The sequence below is a fragment of the Lynx canadensis genome, chromosome E1 (assembly GCF_007474595.2).
Source record: "Lynx canadensis isolate LIC74 chromosome E1, mLynCan4.pri.v2, whole genome shotgun sequence".
Classification (NCBI taxonomy): Eukaryota; Metazoa; Chordata; class Mammalia; order Carnivora; family Felidae; genus Lynx; species Lynx canadensis.
The window spans coordinates 37880729-37902445 of record NC_044316.2 but is presented as its reverse complement, the minus strand read 5'-3'; the positions used below and the strand labels follow the sequence as shown (position 1 = coordinate 37902445).

Here is a 21717-nt window from a genome sequence, read left to right as displayed (position 1 = left end):
AATAATTTATTTGAGCAAACATTGCTTCAAATCGCACAGTGCCAACCCAGATGATGTTTTAGGTGTGCTCCACCCATAGGACCAGGGGAAAGGTTTTTATAGATAAGATGCAGAAGGAAATTAAAGAAATTATTTGGCTATCTCTTAAATGGTTGCCTTATTTGAGATTGTTCTTATGTTTGATTTTTTTTTTTTTTTTCCAGATTCCAGTGCATTGACTCTGGCTTCAGGTTTGCATACAGAGGCTACAGAGGTTTTGGTTTCCATACCAAGGCATTAGAGCCACCTCAGTCTAATGGCCTTCTTGTTTAATTACTTTAACAGTTGAGGTTGTCATGTTTCTAGGAATTTATCCATTTCTTTTAGGTATTCCAGTTTGTCAGGGTATAATTGTTCATAGTGGTCTCTTGTGGTCCGTTGTATTCCTTTGGTATCGTTTGTAATGTTTCCTCTTTCGTTTATAATTTTATTTATTTGAGTCCTCTTTTTTCCCCTTGGTTAGTCTAGGTTTGTCAGTTTTGTTTATCCTTTCAAAGAACCAGCTCTTAGTTTTGTTTATCTTTTCTATTTTTTTTTTTTTTAAGTTGCTTGCAAGCAGGGGAGGGGCAGAGAGAGAGACAGAATCCTTAATCCGATACAGGGCTCGAACTCACAAACTGAGATCATGACCTGAGCTGAATAGAGTCGGACGCTTAACTGACTAAACCACCCAGACACCCTTATTGGTTTGTTTTACTTCATGTATTTCTGCTCTAATTTTTATTATTTCCCTCTACTAACTTTGGGCTTAGTTTTTTCTTTTTCTGGTTTCTTCAGGTATAATCTTTGCTTGCTTATTTGAGATTTTTTTTTGAGATGTTTATTTTTTTGAGAGAGAGCAAGCTGGGGAGGGGCAGAGAGAGAGGGAAAGAGAGAATCCCAAGCAAGTTCCACACTGTCAGCACAGAGCCCGATGTGGGGCTTGAACTCACGAACTGTGAGATCATGACCTGAGCTGAAACCAAGAGTTGGACGTTTAACCAACTGAGCCACCCAGGCACCCCTTTTTTTTCTTAATATAGGTAGTTATGATTATAAGCTTTCATCTTAGAACTGTTTTTACTATGTTCCATACTTTTGTTATGTTGTGTTTCCATTTCTGTTTGTATCAAAATATTTTTTTACTTCCTTTTTGATCTCTTCTTTGATCCATTGGTTGTTCAGTAGTATGTTGTTTAATTTACATGCATTTGTGAAATTTCCAATTTTCCTGCTGTGACTGATTTGTAGTTTCATTCTTGTTATATTATGATTTATAATGAATAAGTGTTGTGATCTTTGCCCACAATTCCTGGCTCACAACTCCCCAAGCCCTTAGAATTTCCTAAATGATAAGAGCAATGGAAACATCTTTTTTTTATAATATTTGAATTTTTTTCTTCAGTTTAGAGCCATAAAGGTGAAATGGCATGTTGTTATTCATAACAAGCCCATTTCAACCACACCTGAGTTTATGTTAATAAGGTGACTTTTGGAAAGCCTCTAGTAAGCCTTTAAGGATGGAGGCTGGTTGCCAAAGAAACCAATCATGACTAGAGTGTTGGAACTTTCAATCCCATCCGTCTATTCTCCCAGCCCCACCTATGAGGAGGAGAGAGGGACTGGGAGTTGAATCACTCACAGATGGCCAGTGATGTAATCAATCATGCCCATGTAATGAAGCTTCCATAAAAACTCAAAACTCATGAGGTTTAGAGAGCGTTGCACACCCCAGTTCTTAATGTGCTCGGGACCCTTTGGACCTCATCCTATATACCTCTTCATCTGGCTGTTCATCTGTGTCCTTTATAATAAACTGGCAAATGTAAGTTAATGTTTCTTTGGGTTCTGTGAGCCTTTCTAGCAAATTAATTGAGCCTAAAGAGGGGATCATGGGGACCACCAATTTATAGCCAGTTGGTCAGGAGCACAGGTAACAATCTAGGTCCGCAGGTGGCATCTGAAGTGGGGAGTCTTATAGGACTAAGCCCTTAACCTGTGGGATTTGATGCTATCTCCTGATAGTGTCAGAATTGAGTTAAATTTGTAGGATACCCAGTTAGTGTTTACTAGGATTGGAGAATTGCTTGATAGTGTTGGAAAACACACATCAGAATACAATTGTGATCAAGGAAGATACTTGATATAACGTCCTTCTTAATTGAATTTGTTGAGATTTGTTTTGTGCTCTAACACGTTCTGTCCTGGATAATGTTTTGTATGCACTTGAGAAGAATGTGTATTCTGCTGTTAGATGGAATGTTCTGTATATGTCTCTAAGATCGATTTGGTCTATAGTGTTGTCAGATCTTCTGTTTCCTTATTGATTCCCTGCCTGGCAGTTCTGTCTGTTGGTGAGAGTAGGAATATTGCTGTTTATTGCTCCCTTTAGTTCTGTTACTGTTTGCTTTATATATTTAGGTGCATAAAAATTTACAATTGTTATATCCTGTTAATGAATTGACTCCTTTATCATTGTATAATGACCTTCCTCATCTCTTGGTTTCTTTAATTCTACTGTTCTTTTAGTGGTACAGAACTTAATTTCCTCTAGTTCAAGCTCCTTCTCAATGAGAAAATCTACTCTGTGACACATCCTTGAAATTGGGAAGGCGGGCTGACCAGTAATGGAGAGAGCTCATAGCTTTGTAAATTTACTTAAGCTTTGTTTGTCTTAATACAAATTGCCTTCATTCTTCTAGGTTGGCTATCTGGAATAATCTAGAACTACTTGATTCCAAGGGACAGTTCTTCAAGATATTTGATAGCAACTGTAAATGTTCTTCCATTCAAGATTTTGAGTACTCATCTCATTTTTACCATTTTCCCTAAGACTTAGTTTTAGAACCTCTCAGTATCCTGGGATCCATCTTCTAAATGATAATTAGTTTCCTTTCTCAAATGTGACATTAGAGTTATTGATAACCATTCAAAATAAAGAGTAGGGTGGTTTTCTAGCTTGATATAGTCCTTATGCTTCCCATTAATGTCCTAAGATACAGTCTTTCTTTTAAAATTTGTCACAGTAAGTTACATAAATGACTCATAATAAACCGAAACTAAGTTTTTTGTGAAGCCAGGTTTCCTGTTTTGTATTTATGTAACTGGTAATTGCCTAATCTAAATGCAAGATTTTTTAACTTACCCCTATTTAATTTCCTCTTGACACTGTCCTTTAGAAATCATATTGAATCGTAATTCTAAGGTCTTATTTATCCTGATGGGTTTTTTGGTCTCCACAAGTTTAGTAAATGTGCTTAATGATTTTATGCTAGACATCCAAAACTAGAATTTTTATCAAACATGGTGGTTTGACTGAGTACATGTATTTCTTTTCCTCTTCAAATAGTACTAAAATTACAATAAAGGAATAAAAAGAGGCATAAGACCCCAGGGACAAAAATGAGTGGAAGAAGAAGAAACCACCATAGTTGAGAAATTTTATCTATTTTTTAGAAGATACAAAATGGATAGAAGAGTGTTAAGTAATTTAGCCAAATGGAAGAAGTTACACCCCGGGTTTTCTGCAGAGACAAGCAAGCGAGTTTACCCAGCACAACCTCCCCAGAGACTCAACATTGGTAACAAAATGTCTCCAAAAAGACAAGGATGAGGCTTGAGATTAAAAGTAGGTAATGTTAAAAAAAAAAAAAAAAAGTAGGTAATATTTGAAAGTTTTATATGAAGTGGTTGAATCATGCAAACTACTTCTTCCCCCTCTAGGAAACTGGGGATTTTTTTCTCCAAGAAAATGGAAGCTGAGGGTTCTGGACCCAGGAACATCAGATGCATGAAGAGGATAGGGGTTTGGAGCCAAGGAATTAAATGAAAATCTGCATACAGACTGGTGGGTCTTCGAAATCACAATGAGCTTCCATTTAGCTTCTTAATGCCATTAATAGGAATGTACAGCCAAAGAATAACCAGATTGTTAAGGAAAGCCTCTAAAATGAGAGGCCAAACAAATAAAAGAGACAAGGCAGAGAGCAAAGGGGAGAAAACTGGGGTGGATGGCAAAAAGGGTTTTAATCTCTAAGATTGAATGTTGCATCTTCAAAAGAACAGGATGTTATTTTGAAAATCTTTCAACAGGAAATAACCTTTAAAAATAAAAAGTATTCTAATCTCCCCTACCCAAAATAGTGGAAGGATTGTAGGTAAAATTGAAGCAATTTCCTAGGAATTAGAACAAAAAGATTAAATGAGGGAAATAGGAGAAAACTAATTTTTAAAATTAAAGATAGACCAGGAGGTTCAATATTAGACTAATAGAAATACAAATATGAGAGGACAGAGAAAATAGTAAGAAATGATACCCAAAAAATATCCAAAGCATTTTCCAAGTCATAGATTTGCAAATTGAAAAAGCTGAAAGAATAGTAAAAAGACAAAGACCAAGACACTTGATTATGAAATTTCAGTAAAATGGGGATAGAGAGACTTTACTAAAAGCTTCTGGAAAGAGTATCTAGAGGTTACATTCAAAGGACCAATCAGAATGGCGTTACATATCCCAGTAGTAATATAGAAAGATAGAAATGCTGAGGTGCCTGGGTGGCTCAGTCGGTTAAGCGTCCGACTTAGGCTCAGGTCATGATCTTGTGGTCTGTGAGTTCAAGCCCTGTGTTGGGCTCTGTGCTGACCACTCAGAGCCTGGAGCCTATTTCAGATTCTGTGTCTCCCTCTCTCTCTGACCCTCCCCCAATCATGCTCTCTCTCTGTCTCAAAAATAAATAAACGTTAAAAAAAATAAAAATAAAAAAAAAAAGAAATTCATCAAGCTGTGTCTTCCTGTCTTCAGTGGGAAAGATTTCCTACCTAGAATTTTATTCCCAGCCAAATTGTCAATCAAATGTGAGTCTACAATAAAGATATTTTTAGACATACAAGTGGCTCCAAAATTTCAGTTCTTTATCTTTAACATTTATTTATTTATTTTGAGAGAACAAGAACATGCATGCATGGGGGAGGGGCAGAGAGAAAGGGGAGAGAGAATCCCAAGCAGGCTTCACACTGTTCAAACCCTTGAAATGTGAGATCATGACCTAAGCTGAAATCAAGAGTTGGACGCTTAACCAGCTGAGCCACCCAAAACTTCAGTTCTCATGAGCTTTTTTTGTTTACAAGTTGCCCTTATTACATAGCAATGAAAAAGAAATCAGATTCAAGAAGCAGAATTCAAAGAGAAGAGCTGAGGAAGAGCCCAAGGTGACAACTTTGTAGCCAGTCCAAAGAATTCCCCAACAGAGTAAAAAAGAAGAAAGAGCAAAGGGTTTTGGGAAGGTACAGCTGCAGGAGAAAGCAGTATCTGATGTGTTTGAGCTTATGGAAAATATTGATAGACATGTGACAAATGTTGGAGCTTTTGAGGAAAAGTTAAAAATATATAGAGGGATGCCTGGGTAGCTCGACTCTTGATTTCAGCGTAGGTACGCATGATCTCACAGTTCGAAGGATCGAGCCCCACATTGGGTTCTGTGCTGACAGCATGGCATCTGCTTGGGATTCTGTCTCGCTCTCTCTCTGCCCCTCCCCTGCTCATGTTTGTTCTCTCTCTCTCTCAAAATAAATAAACATTAAAAATCTGTATATAGAGAAAGTAGAAACAAATGAGGTAGACGTTAATTTGTAGACAGAAGTACATTGCATTGTCTTATGGTTCTACTTGGCCTAGCAATACTTGGACTAGTATCTCTCTATAATCATAGTCACACTGACTCTTCATTTAAACAAAGACTGTGATAAAATTACTGTGATAAAAATATGGAGGGGGAGGTAGAAGTTGAAGCTAAATACTTATATTCCATGGCAGGATGTCAGTAGATAACATCTAAATTTGATAAATCAAGCATATTTAGAAAAAGACAAATACCAGAAGAACCTCCTAGAAGATTCTATAGGATGTACGGATAGGGAAGAGTTTGCTGTTTTTCCAGAGTCCATTTGTCTTGGTTGATTTTTTATATAAAAATTCAGTGGGGGCACCTGGGTGGCTCAGTTGGTTTAGCATCCGACTTCAGCTCAGGTCATGATCTCACAGTTTGTGAGTTTGAGCCCTGCATCAGGCTCTGTGCTGACAGCTCAGAGCCTGGAGCCTGCTTCAGATTCTGTGTCTTCCTCTCTCTCTGCCCCTCCCCTGCTCGCTTGTACTCTCTCTCTCTCTCTCTCTCTCTCTCTCAAAAATAAATAAACATTAAAAAAAATTTTAATAAAAAATTTAAAAAGTTCAGTGAAATTGTATGGCATATTGTAGAGACCTCTTTTCAGATATTTATCAGTTAATTAATACCAGCCAGATAATCTAGCTATATCATTCATCCTTTGTTTAGCTGTCTTGTTCATAATAGGACCATTGTCTAGCTCATATCATGGCCTAAGAAGTCTAATACATTTCCTTGGTCTATTAACTTGGTATCCCTTTCCCTTAATGACTTTCTCGCAAAGTTATTTCTTCACTTCTTCTTTAAAAAATCTTTGTTCTAATTTAACATTGTTTCTCTTGGTTCTTTTTAAATTTAAATATAATTTCTGGCATGCAGTTAGGATATCTAGGGTGCTGTGTACTTTATTTGTTTCTATGTTATCTAAAACAGGGGAATGCTTTTACTACAAATATATACCGTGGCTGTGTTAAAATACTATTGCTTTGGAAATATTTCCATAACAGTGAGATGATTTAGAACGTGTGTTTGTCAGTGAATTGTAAAATTACTATCTGACATATGTCTTGGAAAATTCCACAGCTTCTGCCAGTTTTCAATTTCTGGCACATTGACTAGAATTTGTACATGAGGAAATCAAACTCTACTTTCCCTTGATTTACCAACCCCTGTGACATTTTGGAATATGAGATTAGAGGTTAAATACTTGCTAATCCTGAGTCAAATCCCATTATTGCCTGGCTGTATCTACTCTTAGTTCTCTAGTGTGTATATAGGTGGGGTGGGGCTAAGGGAAGTGAAGGAGGAGGAGAGAGAAGCACAAGTAATTATATTGCTACTTTGAATTTTCCGTTCTTTCCTTTCGCGTCATGACCTGGAAAGAAGTTTTCAGTAGGGCATGGAAGATTTCCTGGATTTAGCAGCACCCAAAATGAGCTCCAGTCATACCCAGTAGTCCATCAAAAGTTCACGGAGTCCTCAGGGCCCTAGAATGTTGCTGGGGATAGTTAAAACCGAGTAAGTGAAAGAAATAACCAACAGGAAACAGAATGAAAGTGTATACTTATTTTATACTGAGAGCAATGAATACTGGAGCAGTGGTAGTGGATATAGATTTTGGTTAGTAAACAGGACAGAAGTCAGGATGAAAGAAAGCTCAGAATGTTGAGTCAGATGTTAAAAGGTGTCCAAAGCAGAAAGTTTGACCTATTAAGTAATGTGTCTGTTTTCTACGTGTATCCCTTCCATGACATTTTTAATCTAGGAATTTCTTTTCTTATGATAAATTTACTCATGAGATGGTAATGTATTGGCCATAGTTTTTTTTTTTTTTTTTAATTTTTTTTTTTTCAATGTTTATTTATTTTTGGGACAGAGAGAGACAGAGCATGAACGGGGGAGGGGCAGAGAGAGAGGGAGACACAGAATCGGAAACAGGCTCCAGGCTCCGAGCCATCAGCCCGGAGCCTGACGCGGGGCTCGAACTCACGGACCGTGAGATCGTGACCTGGCTGAAGTCGGACGCTTAACCGACTGCGCCACCCAGGCGCCCCTAGTTTTTTTTTTTTTATGAAATTTTATTTCTACTAGGAACAAGATGTTAGGCAGAGGAATTACAAACTTACTTTGTTTTAGGTTTATTTAGCCATACAAAAATGTTTTTCCTCTTAGATTCTGGCAAGAAAATCAGCCAATCGGAAAAACATCTGGTGTTAGTTGAATGAAGGAATGTCATAATCAGTAAAAATTACTTATAGGAAAAAAAATAGTAAAAAGCTTATGTAGCTTTAACTCTTGGTTTCTTTATGAAAATTATTTTGTTTTATTTTTTAATAAAAATCTTTAATGTTTATTTTTAAGAAAGAGAGAGTACGAGCAGGAGAGGGGCAGAAAGAGAGGGAGACACAGAATCGGAAGCAGGCTCCAGGCTCCAAGCTATCAGCACAGAGCCCCACCTGGGGCTGGAACTCGCGAACCGCAAGATCATGACCTGAGCCACAGTTGGACACCCAACCAACTGAGCCACCCAGGTGCCCGTATTTCTTAAATTTTTAAAAATCTATTTTTGAGAGAGAGAGAGAGAGAGACAGAGCATGAGTGGGGGAGGGGCAGAGAGAGGAGAGAGAGAGAAAGAGAGACACAGAATCTGAAGCAGGCTCCAGGCTCTGAGCTATCAGCACAGAGCCTGATGTGGGGCTCAAAGTCACAAATCACAAGATCATGACCTGAGCTGAAGTCAGACACTTAACCAGCTGAGCCACCTAGGCGCCCCGGAAAATTGTTTTAAGGAGAGGAAGAGCTCTTTATTATTTTATTTTAATTAATTATTTTTAAGTAATCTCTACACCCAACATAAGGCTCAAACTCATGACCCTGAGATTAAGAGTCACATGCTCTACTGACTGAGCCAACCGAGCATCCTAAAATTTTATTCTTTTTTTATTTTAAACATGAAAGACCCTTGTTTTCTATTTATTTTTTCAAGTTTATTTATTAATTTTGAGAGAGACAGAGCACACGTGTGCAGGGTAGGGACAGAGGGAGAAAGAGAATCCCAAGCACGTTCTGCATGTCAGTGTAGAGCCCAGTGTGGGGCTCGATCTCACAAATGGTGAGATCATGACCTGAGCCAAGATCAAGAGTCGGACACTTAACTGATTGAGCCACCCAGGTGCCCCCTGAAATTTCATTCTTACTCTCTTACTGAAATTTTCCTCCAACCAAAATATTTGACCCATGTTGGACTACCTTTGTATGTCTCAAGTTTTACTCAAGTTCAAGAGTCATAAGCTTTAAACATAGAGCCTGTTTTTAATCGTTTTTGGTGTTAACAACCACTAAAACTTAGTGGCTTAAAACATTTAATTACGCCTGGCAGGACTTGTGTTGGTCACTGGAAAAGTCATTCATGAAGCTGCAGTTATCTAGTGACTTGACTGGGACTTGAGTCGTCTAAGATAGCTTCTTAACAGTCTGACACCTGGGTATCACTGTCAGCTGGTACTCTTTTCCACATGGTCTCTCATCATTCAGAAAGCCTGGACATTTTCTTACATGGTGGCATGAATGTTTCAAGAAGGTAAAGCTTCAGTGTCTTTTAAGGCTTAGCTTTGGAAGTAACAGTGTTACTTCCACCACATTGTTTTGGTTAGATCAAGTCACCATGTCAACTCAGATACAGAGAGTGGGAAAACAGACTGTACCTTTTGAAGGGAGGTGCAGTAAAATCCCATTGCAAAAGGGCATTGCCACAAGGAAATAAGATTTATTGAAAGCTGTTATTATGAGTTTCTACTATGGTCTCCCTCTGGCTCCAGTATATCACGTGCAAAATATCCCCTCCCAGTCCTCATGTGCAGTTCCTCTTGATCCAGAGACCTAGGAACTAAAAAGAAAATTTATCTGCCCCATATACACAGTATACACTGTTGTCACAGGAATAGAATAATGGCAATAGACATTCCCCTAAAAAGGGGGAGATAACACATAGCACGTGGCACATAGCAGTTGTTGGTTCATATCAGTTCTGAAATCTAGCTGGGCACATATTGTCAGGGTCATCTACTCCAAGAGCAGGAAATGTGCCTTGACTGGGAAATGTGACTAGGGAACTTCATGAGAATGGTTCCCTAATCCATTGTTCTCTGTGGTTCTTGGTACCACATTCTGGACTCTTAGTGCTGCTTTCTAAGAAGTCTCTCCTTCTACATAAGAAATGTCTTATGAAGCTGAATAGCTTTCTCAGCATACTTCCTTCCTATAGAAAATTGGAATCCCACAGGCCTCTTTTCATTTTGAATAGTCTCTGTCCCTTTTAATCCAGCTGGTACATCTTCCTTTAAAATTTATAGGATTTTCAGGGTCGCCTGGGTGGCTCAGTCAGTTGAGAACCCAACTTCAGCTCAGGTCATGATCTCACGGTTTGTGGGCTCAAGCCCCGCCTCAGGCTCTGTGCTGACAGCTCAAAGCCTGGAGCCTGCTTCAGATTCTGTGTCTCCCTCTTTCTCTGCTCCTCCCCCTCTCACGCTCTGTCTCTCCTTCCTTCAAAAATAAATAAACATGGGGGCGCCTGGGTGGCGATGTCGGTTAAGCATCCGACTTCGGCCAGGTCACGATCTCGCGGTCCGTGAGTTCGAGCCCCGCGTCGGGCTCTGGGCTGATGGCTCAGAGCCTGGAGCCTGTTTCCGATTCTGTGTCTCCCTCTCTCTCTGCCCCTCCCCCGTTCATGCTCTGTCTCTCTCTGTCCCAAAAATAAAATAAAACGTTGAAAAAAAAAATTTAAAAAAAAAATAAATAAACATTAAAAAAAAAATTTAATTTCTAGGATTTTCTATGAATCTGATTTGTGTTCTACTATGTCCCCCAAAGCTACAACATTAGAACTCATTTTTTAAGACAGGCCTTTCTCTACTTTGGTTGTGTCAGGCTGTTGTAGCATAATTCCCTTAAGCTTCTTAGAGGACTTTTTGTCTAGTTGAGAGAGTCAAGTAGTCACGGCTTTAAAATTTTCTGAAGTTTGGGGCACCTGGGTGGCTTAGTCGGTTAAGTGTCTTGGTTTCAGCTCGGGTCATGATCTCATGGTTTTGTGAGTTCGAGCCCTGCATTGGGCTCTGCACTGGCAGCATGGACCCTGCTTGGGATTCTGTCTGTCTGTCTGTCTGTCTCTCTCTCTCTCTCTCTGCCCCTCTCCCACTCGCACTGTCTCAGCCTCTTTCAAGGTAAAAAAAAATAATATTTTTATAAAATTTTCTGAGGTTTTTAAAAGGAGCTTGTAGTCACATCTTTGATCTGATATTTATCCTGTGGGTAGTTCTTATTTTGAGAATCTTAGGGCTTGAGAGACAGATAAAGAATAGTTTTATTTTCTAGTGTGCCAAGTTCTAGGCCCGCTATATTTCTTCTACTAATTTTTTTTTTTTGCAAGCTCTACAGTTCCCTCTTTAGTGTATTTCTTACCATCCTTTATCATATGCAGCTAAAAGATGAATTACCACTTTGAAAGCAGCTGATATAAACACGTTTAATGACTAAAGGAAATCAGATTTAAATAATTTAAGAGGAATATGATGACAGTGGCTTAGAGAATGTCAATAAAGAAATAGAAATTATATAAAAAAAAAAAGAATCAAATGGAAATTCTGAAGTTGAAAAGTAGAACAACTGAAAAGGTTACCAAAGGAGGAACTCAAAAAATCAAATTGGAGGTCACACAGAGAGAGAGAGAATCCATGAACTTGAAGACAGAACAATAGAAATTATCCAATTTGAAGAAAAGAATGAAACAAAATGAGCAGAACTCAAATCTGTGAGACATCAGCTGTGCCAACAATACATACAGTAAAGTCTCAGATCGAGGTGGGAGAAAGAGAAAAAAATATTTGAAGAAATAGCTGAAATTTTCCAAATTTGATGAAAACCATATATCTATGCATACAAAAATATGAGTGAGTAGGATTAACACAAAGCGGTCTACACCTGGGTACGTTCTTATTGAACTGTTTAAATCCAAATACAAAGAAAAAATATGGAAAGCAAGACAAAAAGACTTCATGATATATAAGGGAACAGCAATATGATTGACAGCTGACTTTTTCACCAGAAACAACAGAAGCCAGAAAGCACTTGGATAACCATTAAAGTGTAGAAAGTAAAATTTGCCAATTAAGAATTGTAGATTCACAAATCAAGAAAATGAAAAAAACAACCTAAAGAATGGGAGAAATTATTTGTAAATCATATATCTGATAAGGGTCTTATATCCAGAATATTAAAAAAAAACCTTACAAATCAGTTAAAACAAAACAACCCAGTTTTACTCAAGGACTTGAGTAGACATTTCCTCAAAGAGATATACAACGGGCCAACAAATGCATGAAAATATGCTCAACATCATTTGTCATTAGGGACAGGCAAAGCAAGACCATAACAAAATACCACGTTATATCCACTAGGATGGGTATAATTAAAAGTAGAAAAAAATAGGAAAATAAGAAGTATTGGCTAGAATGTGGAGAAATTTGTTTTTTTTTTTTTTTTTTTTTTTTTTTAATTAAACTCTGCCCAACGGACTCGAACTCATGACCTGGAGATCAAGAGTTGTATGCTCTCACTGACTAGCCAGCCAGGTGCCCCCGATGTGGAGAAATTTAAAACTTTTTACCTTGTCGGTGGCAATGTAAATTGGTGCAGTTACTGTGAAAAACAGTTTGGCAGTTCCTTTACAATCTAGAAATTCAACTCCTAGGTAGATACCAAAGTAGTTGAAAGCAAATATTCATAAAAGTACTTGTGTACACATAATGTTCACAGCAGCAGTATTCACAAAGGCCAAAAAGTTGAAACAATCTAACTGCATTGACAGGTGAATGAATAAGCAACATTTGGTATATCCATACAATGGAATATTGCTCAGCCATAAAATGGAATGGATTACTGAGATATAGTACTATATGGATAAACATCAAAAATGTTATAAAAATGAAATAAGCCAGATATAAAAGATCACATACTGAATGACTCCATTTATGTGAAATATCTAGAATAGGGAAATCTGGGGGCACCTTGGTGGCTCAGTTGGATAAGCTTCCGACTTCAGGTCATGATCTCACAGTTCGTGAGTTTGAGCTCTGCATCAGGCTCTGTGCTGACAGCTCAGAGCCTGGAGTCTGCTTCAGATTCTGTGTTTCCCTTTCTCTCTGCCCCTCCCCTGCTCATGCTCTGCCTCTATCTCAAAAATAAACACTTAAAAAGAATAGAGTAAGGAAATCTATAGTGATAGAATAGTAGTTGGCTAGGTCCTGGGAGTGGGAGGATATGGGGTGGTAGGTCTTGGGATTGATTACTTAATGAAGACTGGGTGTTCTGGGGGAATGAAAACTTTGAAATTAGAGAGACATGGCAGTTGCACAGCATTGTAAACACTAAATGGCTTTGAATTGTGTAATCTATGTGAATTTCCTTTCAAAAATAATTTAAGTGAATTCTATATCCAGCAGAGCTATTATTGAAAAATACAGGCAAAATAAAGACATTCTCAGAATAGCAAACACAGAGAATTTGTTGTTAACAGACATGAAATACTGCTTTACATGAAATACTAAAGGAAGTCCTTCAAGCTGAAAAGATATGATTCCAGATGGTAACTTGAAGGAAAAGCACTGTAAAAGTTAATTACAGGAATAAATATAGAAGATTATAAATAGTTTTTTCTCTTATATTAGTTCAACTGAATTAAAAGACCGTTGTGTAAGACAATAATTATAAAACTGTGTTATTGGGATTTTAAGATAAGTATGCAACAGATGATAATAGCAAAAAGGAGGAGGGATGAAATGGATTTCTGTTGGAACAAAGTTCCTATATTTTGCCAGAATTAAATAAGTAATAATCTAAAATTGTGATAAGATACTTTTTCTAAACAACAAAAAAATTACAATGATACTCTAGAAAATACCTACTTAAAAGAAAACAGTAAAAGAGAAACAGAAGAACAAAAGACATGAGACATATAGAAAACAAATAGCAAAATGGGAGACATATCCAACTAAATCAAATAATTACATTAAATGTGAATGAGTTACATACTTAAAAGGCATAGATTGTCAGACTGGATTTTAAAAAAAAAGATTGAACTTTATGCTGTGTAGAAGAGGCACACTTTAGATTCAAAGCCACAGATAGGTTGAACATAAATGAATAGAAGATGTACTACATACTAGCCTTAAACAATCCTAGAATGAACCCCCAGTTTGGGGGTGCCTGGGTGGCTTAGTTGGTTGAGCGTCCGACTTCGGCTCAGGTCATGATCTCACAGTTCGTGAGTTTAAGCCCCATGTCGGGCTCTGTGCTGACAGCTCAGAGCCTGGAGCCTGCTTCAGATTCTGTGTCTCTCTCTCTCTGCCCCTTCCCTACTCATGCTCTGTCTCTCAAAAATGAATAAACATAAAAAAAATACAATTTGATTCACAGTAGCATCAAGAAGCGTAAAATACTTGGCAATAAATGTAACAAAAGACTTAATACACTGAAAATTATAATTAAGTAGGCTGCAAACCCAGCATGGGGCTTGAACTCATGACCCTGACATCAGGAGTTCCATGCTCTACCAACTGAGCCAGCCAGGTGCGCTAACACTGAAAACTATAAAACATTGCCAAGAAAAACTAAAGAAGACGTTAAAAAAAAAAAGACATTCCAAATTCACAGTTTAGACGACTCAGTATTGGGGCGCCTGGGTGGCTCAGTCGGTTAAGCGTCTGACTTCGACTCAGGTCACGGATCTCGCGGTCCGTGAGTTTGAGCCCCGCGTCAGGCTCTGGGCTGATGGCTCGGAGCCTGGAGCCTGCTTCCGATTCTGTGTCTCCCTCTCTCTCTGCCCCTCCCCCCTTCATGCTCTGTCTCTCTCTGTCTCAAAAATAAATAAACATTTAAAAAAATTAAAAAAAAAAAAAAAAGACTCAGTATTGTTAAGATGGCAGTTTTCTCCAAATTGATCCATAGAATCAGCGTAGTCTCTATCAAAATCCCAGCAGGCTTTTTTGCAGAAATTGGCAAGCTGGTTCTAAAATTTTTATGGAAATGCAAAATGAAGAACACAATAAGAGGAGTTACACTTCTGATTTCAAAGTGATATAAAGCTATGTTAATCAAGCCAGTGAGTTATTGCATAAAGATATACCTATAGATTAATGTAACAGTATAGAGAATCCAAAAATAAATGCTTACATTTGTGGTCAGTTGATTTTCAATAAAGGCAATTTAATGGGAAAAGAATAGTGTTTTAAACAAATGGTATTGAAACAATTGGATATCTGCATGATAAAAGATATACAACTGCGCCTCCAACTGTATACCAGAAATAACTCAAAATGGATCATACACTTAAATGTAAGAACTAAAATTATAAAACTTCTAGAAAAAAACATGGCAGATAATATTTATGACCTTTGGTTAGGCAGAGTTCATATACAGTTTTCCCCTGCCATCTGAAAGTAGAGTGTTCCTGTGAAATCTTTTGTAAACTGAAATGGTGCAAAGTGAAGAAGCAATTATTATTAATCTATATGGGAAATTTATTGAGTGTTCCTAGACCCTCCCCCCCCCAAAAAAAATCTCTTCAGTTTTTCTGATGCCTTAGGATACATCTTTCTAATAGATGCACAAAATAAATCTAGATAGAGCACAGAGGCTCACAGACACAGGTCAAAGTTGTAACACCTTGACACTGAGATGCTGACTGCAGTTCTTGGGGAAGGAGCTTGGCAGCACCACTCTCACTGCTCTAGGCGCACACTATCTATGTAATGGCTCACTGTAAAACAAACGCTGAACACTCTTTTCACTTTTTGACTTTTTTCATAAAAGCGAAGATCCTCTTCAGATATCTTGGTTATCAGTTAAGAGATGATGTCAGTTTATTAGTTAAAAACAGCTACAAATGTAGGTCTTTCATAAAAGCAAAGTCACATAACAGACTTTCAAAAAGTAGGGAATTCTTATATGTGACATCAAAAAAAGCATGATCCATTAAAAAAAGGTAAATTGGACTTTATCAAAATTAGAAACATTTGTCCTTCAGAAGATACCATCAAGAAATAGAAAACACAACCCACAGAATGGGAGAAAATATTTGCAGACCATAGAGTCGGTAAAGGGTCTGTATATATATATATATATATATATATATATATATATATATATATATAGGCCCATTATATATACAGAGTCCTTAAATATATAAAGAACACTTGGGGTGCCTGGCTGGCTCAATCTGAAGAGCATGTGACTCTTGATCTTGGGGTTGTGAGTTCAAGCCTAACGTTGGGTGTAGAGATTACTAAAATAAATAAATAAGCTTTAATAAATCTATATATCAATCAAATGATTTGAATACATATTTCACCAAAGAAGTCATTTGGCTAACATGAAAAGATGCATTAGTAGTTAGGGAAAAGCAAATTGAAACCTTGATATACCAACTGGCTAAAGTTTAAAAGATAGATAAGAACAAGTGATAGCAAAAATATGGACACACTGGGTGATGGGTATTGAGGAGGGCACCTTTTGGGATGGGCACTGGGTGTTGTATGGAAACCAATTTGACAATAAATTTCATATAGTGAAAAAAAACAAAAAAAAATATGGACACACTGGAACCCTCATACATTACTGATGAGAAGGTAAAATGGTCTAGCCACTTTGGAAAATAATTCATCGCTTTCTTTAAAAGTTTTTTTTTTAATATAATTTATTGTCAAGCTGGCTAACATACAGTGTATATGAGTGTGCTCTTGGTTTTGGAAGGTAGATTCCCGTGATTCATCACTTACATACAACACCCTATATTCATCCCAGCAAGTGCCCTCCTCAATGCCCATCACCCATTTCTTTTTTTTTTATTTAAAAAAAATTTTTTTTAACGTTTATTTATTTTTGAGACAGAGAGAGACAGAGCATGAATGGGGGAGGGTCAGAGAGAGAGGGAGACACAGAATCTGAAACAGGCTCCAGGCTCTGAGCAGTCAGCACAGAACCTGACGCGGGGCTCGAACTCACGGACTGCGAGATCGTGACCTGAGCCGAAGCTGGACGCTTAACTGACTGAGCCACCCAGGCGCCCCCATTTCTTTAAAAGTTTAAAATAAACTGAGGCACTTGGCTGGCTCAGTTGGTGAGCATGTGACTCTTGATCTCGGGGTTGTGAGCGAGCCCCATGTTGGGTTTAGAGATTACTTTAAAAAAATTTGTCTTTGTTTTTGTTTTTTTTTTTAGTTTATTTTTGAGAAAGAGAAAGAGAGCTTGAGTGAGGGGGGGGGGGAGTCTTAAGGGGCACCTGGGTGGCTCAGTCATTTGAGCATTAGACTCTTGATTTTTGCTCAGGTCATGATCCCAGGGTCTTGGGATGGAGCCCTGCATCAGACTCCGCACTGAGCGTGGAGCCTACTTGAGATTCCCCCCCCCGCCCTCCCTCCCTCTCTCTCCCTTTCTGTCTCTCTCTCTTTCCTCTCCCCTTCTGTCCCTCCCCTACTCGCTCATGCTCTCAAAATCAGGTCTTAAAAATTTTTTCTTTTTTTTTTTTTTTAATTTTTTTTTTCAACGTTTTTATTTATTTTTGGGACAGAGAGAGACAGAGCATGAACGGGGGAGGGGCAGAGAGAGAGGGAGACACAGAATCGGAAACAGGCTCCAGGCTCCGAGCCATCAGCCCAGAGCCCGACGTGGGGCTCGAACTCACAGACAGCGAGATCGTGACCTGGCTGAAGTCGGACGCTTAACCAACTGCGCCACCCAGGCGCCCAGGTCTTAAAAATTTTTAAAGTTTAAACTTGGGGCACTGCTGAGTAGCTCAGTCGGTTAAACATCTGACTTTGGCTCAGGTCATGATCTCACAGTTGGTGGGTTCAAGCCCTGCATTAGGCTTTGTGCTGACAGCTCAGAGCCTGGATCCTGCTTCAGATTCTGTGTCTCTTTCTCTTTCTGCTCCTCCCCCTCCCATGCTCAGTCTCTCGAAAATAAATAAATGTTAAAAAAATTTTGTTTTAAACAAACAACATAGACTACAACCCAGCAGTTCTCCATCTTAGATTCTATACATAAGAAATTAAAACATATATCAACCCAAAGACTTAGAATAATCATAGAATCATCATTCATGATCATTAAAAAAAAAATTGTAGCAGGGGTGCCTGAGTGATGGCTCAGTCATTTAAGCGTCCCACTTCAGCTTGGGTCAGGATCTCCTGGTTTGTGAGTTCTAGCCCCACATGGAACTCTGCACTGGTGGTGCAGAGCCTGCTTGGGATTCTCTCTCTCTCCTTCCTTCTCTCTCTCTCTCTCTCTCTCTCTCTCTGCCCCTTCCCCACTTGCACTCTCTTTATCAAAATAAATAAACTTTTTAAAAAAATATATTAAATTTATAGCAATCTTGATGTTTGTCAGCTGAAATGGATGAACAAAATATGGCATTTCACAAACTGAAGTAGTATTCAACAGTATTTTTATACTGGAATGAACTATTGGTGCATGCTACAACATGGATGAGCTTGAGAAATGCAGAATAAAGGAAGCCAGATGCAAAAGTGAGATGTTTTTTGTTTCCATTGTTTTTGAATGTCCAGAAAAGGAAAATCTAAAGAGACAGAAAGCTAATTAGTGGCTGCTTGAGGTTGGATCTCAGCAAATGAATGGATTGCAAATAAGCATGAGGGATATTTGGGGGGATGATGGAAATTCATAGAAAATGTGATCGTTGCACAGCTTTACAGATTTACTAAAAATTATTCAATGTACACTTAAAACCAGTGAATTTTATGGTATGTGAATTATTTAAAGCTGTTAATAAATACTATATACATATAAAATTGCATAATCGTGAAAACAGTAATTAACAACTTTTTTTAAACAAGAAATTTAATGTAGCTCATATTCCTTGAAATAAATGGGCCATAAGCCGAGTCTCCAAACTTTTGTTTCTTCAGATATTTTGTTTTTTCCCCAGATATTTCAGTTGTTAAGTCATTTGTTGTAATGATTATCAGTTTGTTACTGTGCTGATGTCATATGTGTTTTAATTACCAAGTTTAGGGTCACATTCAATTTATTAAATATTTTTATTTAAAAAATTGGGGGCAAGGCACTCTACCATAAAGATACAAAGTGATAAAATCATGGAAACCTGCTGGGAATTTATAGTCAGAGGAGTATTAACAGATCCCTACAGTATAACATTCACTGGTTCACCTGTTTCTAGGCACTGTGTGTTGGTTGCTGACTATACAGTGGCCCCTGTGTAGAGGAAAGGCCCCTTTCCTCTCAGATTTTATAGTCTGATATAAGGAGTGCTACATTAGCTCAGAACTGGTGTTCTGAACTTTGGAGTGCTTTGTGGTTTTGTAGGGGAAGAAACAGTTAGATCCTGTTAGGGAGATTGGGAAAGGCTTCATGGCCTATGCATGTCCAGTGGATGTCAGTCTGTTTCTGCTGATAGAATAGGCAAGTTTGGTTGCACAGGTGCTTTAGAGAAAATAGTATAAACAACAGCACAGAGCCTGCTCGAAGAGAAGCAAATGGTCCTTAAGTTCTATTTTATTTTCCTCCATTGGTTATACTTTACTGTATATAGTTAAAACTTGCTCTGGATTAAAAAATGTAACATTGGGGCGCCTGGGTGGCGCAGTCGGTTAAGCGTCCGACTTCAGCCAGGTCACGATCTCGCGGTCTGGGAGTTCGAGCCCCGCGTCGGGCTCTGGGCTGATGGCTCAGAGCCTGGTACCTGTTTCCGATTCTGTGTCTCCCTCTCTCTCTGCCCCTCCCCCGTTCATGCTCTGTCTCTCTCTGTCCCAAAAATAAATAAACGTTGAAAAAAAAAAATGTAACATTTTATAAAGCGCAAAAGATGCTTTTGATTTAATTGTAAATCAAAAATTAGGGGTGCCTGGGTGGCTTAGTCAGTTGAGCGCCTGAGTTTGGCTCGGGTCATGATCTCATGGTTCATTGGTTTGAGCCCCACATCGGGCTCTGTGCTGACAGTTCAGAGCCTGGAGCCTGCTTCAGATTCTGTGTTTCCCTCTCTCTCTGCCCCTCCCCTTCTCGTACTCTGTCTCTTAAAAGAAAATAAACATTAAAAATTTCTAAAAATGAAATAATTTTAATTGTCCTAAATTCAGAAATGTTAAATTTTTATTTAAAAAAAACTTTAATTTTTTTAATTGGAAAAATACATATAACTTAAAATTTGCCATCTTAATCATTTTTAAGTGTACAATACACTCAACAGTGTTTGTGTAATTAATCTCTAGGACTCTTCATCTTGCAAAACAAGAGATGTCACTTTGTTTGTTTGTTTGTTTGTTTGTAGTTAGTAGGCTTCATGCCCAGCACAGAGCCCAGCATGGGGCTTGAACTCATAACCCTGAGATCAGGACCTGAGATGAGATCAAGAATCGGACACTTAACCAACTGAGCCACCCAGGCACCCCAAAAGATGCCTTTTAAAATCTAAAGCAAGTAGAGGCGCCTGGGTGGCTCAGTTGGTTGAGTGTCCAACTTCAGCTCAGGTCATGATCTACGGTTGGTAGGTTTGAGCCCCGTGTCTGGCTCTGTGCTGACAGCTTGCTCAGAGCCTGGATCCTGCTTTAGATTCTGTGTCTCCCCTCTCTTCCTCTCCCCCGCTCGCATTCAGTCTCTATCTCTCAAAAATAAATAAATGTGGGGGCGCCTGGGTGGCGCAGTCGGTTAAGCGTCCGACTTCAGCCAGGTCACGATCTCGCGGTACGGGAGTTCGAGCCCCGCGTCGGGTTCTGGGCTGATGGCTCAGAGCCTGGAGCCTGTTTCCGATTCTGTGTCTCCCTCTCTCTCTGCCCCTCCCCTGTTCATGCTCTGTCTCTCTCTGTCCCGAAAATAAATAAACGTTGAAAAAAAAAAAATTAAAAAAAAAAATAAATAAATGTAATAAAAAAATTAAAATCTAAAATAAGTAAATTTAGGTGCATGTATCAGAGACCCAAATTAAAAGTGGCCTAAATATGATAAAATTTTATTTTTCTGTCATATAAAGTCCAGAGGCATGGTGTCTCTGTAAGTCATTTACAGGCTTTTTCTAATTTTTTGCTTATCTTTAAAACTGTGGCCTTCAACTTCGTGATACAAAATGGAGTTTGGTCATCATAACCAGATTCCAAGCAGCAAAATTAAAGAAGGAGTAAGAAGGGGGCATACCTTCTCTCTTTTAAGGACATTCCTGAAATTGCACACATCACTTTTTCTTCTACCCATTGGCCAGAACTTAGTAACCTGGCTTTATCTAGCTGCAAGGGAAATAAAATCTTCTTTCCATATAGCCATGTACTAGCTAAAAATTGGGAATTCTGTTACTCTAGAAGAAGAGAATGGATAACTAATATTCTCTACCAAAATAGTCATTAAATTTTGTATTTCTTCTATAAAGCTGAATCAGATCTTTTAGATTTCCTTTTTTGGAGATGGTAACCATACTCTAATTTAGTCAGCAGGGGTCACTGTTGAGCAAGTAGTTTCTTTACTATTTACTTTGTTAAACCTATCTGCCATTATATTTCTCAACTATATAATTTATAAAAAAAACAATTATAGCTTCATACACAGCAACAATAAATGCCAGTGTATGACAAACCATGTCACTTAGATTTTTTAAAACCTGAATATTTAAGAATGTCCTATGTCTAGATAAATGCTTTTGCAGTGTCTGTTTGTTCAGGGAATGATGATGTTCTACCTTAAAACAATTAATAGAGAACAAACTAGTTGCTTTCATGTTTTCCCCATGACCACATCCTTGTAATTGTTTGCGGATAGATTAGAAAAAATCCATAATGATACATTCCCTTGTTAAAAATACATAATGCTATATTCCCATGTTAAAAACCAGATTACGTAAGAGTGTCAAACATTTGATCAGTCACTTCCCCTACAACAATTATATCTAAAATTCTTCACAAACTTGTTGTAATTCATTATATGCCCTGGATCTAACTTGTTTTGACAACCTTTATATTTTACATGA

At 38.1% G+C, this 21717-nt stretch overlaps 1 protein-coding gene across 5 annotated transcripts in view; it reads left to right on the top strand.

Annotated features, from left to right (window-relative positions):
- FBXL20 (F-box and leucine rich repeat protein 20) overlaps window positions 1-21717 on the top strand; it is a 99013-nt gene that overhangs the window by 32557 nt on the left and 44739 nt on the right. The window contains exon 2 of one of the 5 annotated variants that reach the window (XM_030294728.1): window positions 3742-3865. The exons of 3 other annotated variants lie outside the window; for them this stretch is intronic. The gene's annotated coding sequence lies outside the window, so the exon portion shown is untranslated. Of the gene's footprint in view, window positions 1-1493; window positions 3866-21717 lie in introns of those variants that run through there. One more of the 5 variants, XM_030294727.1, reaches the window with a different exon arrangement.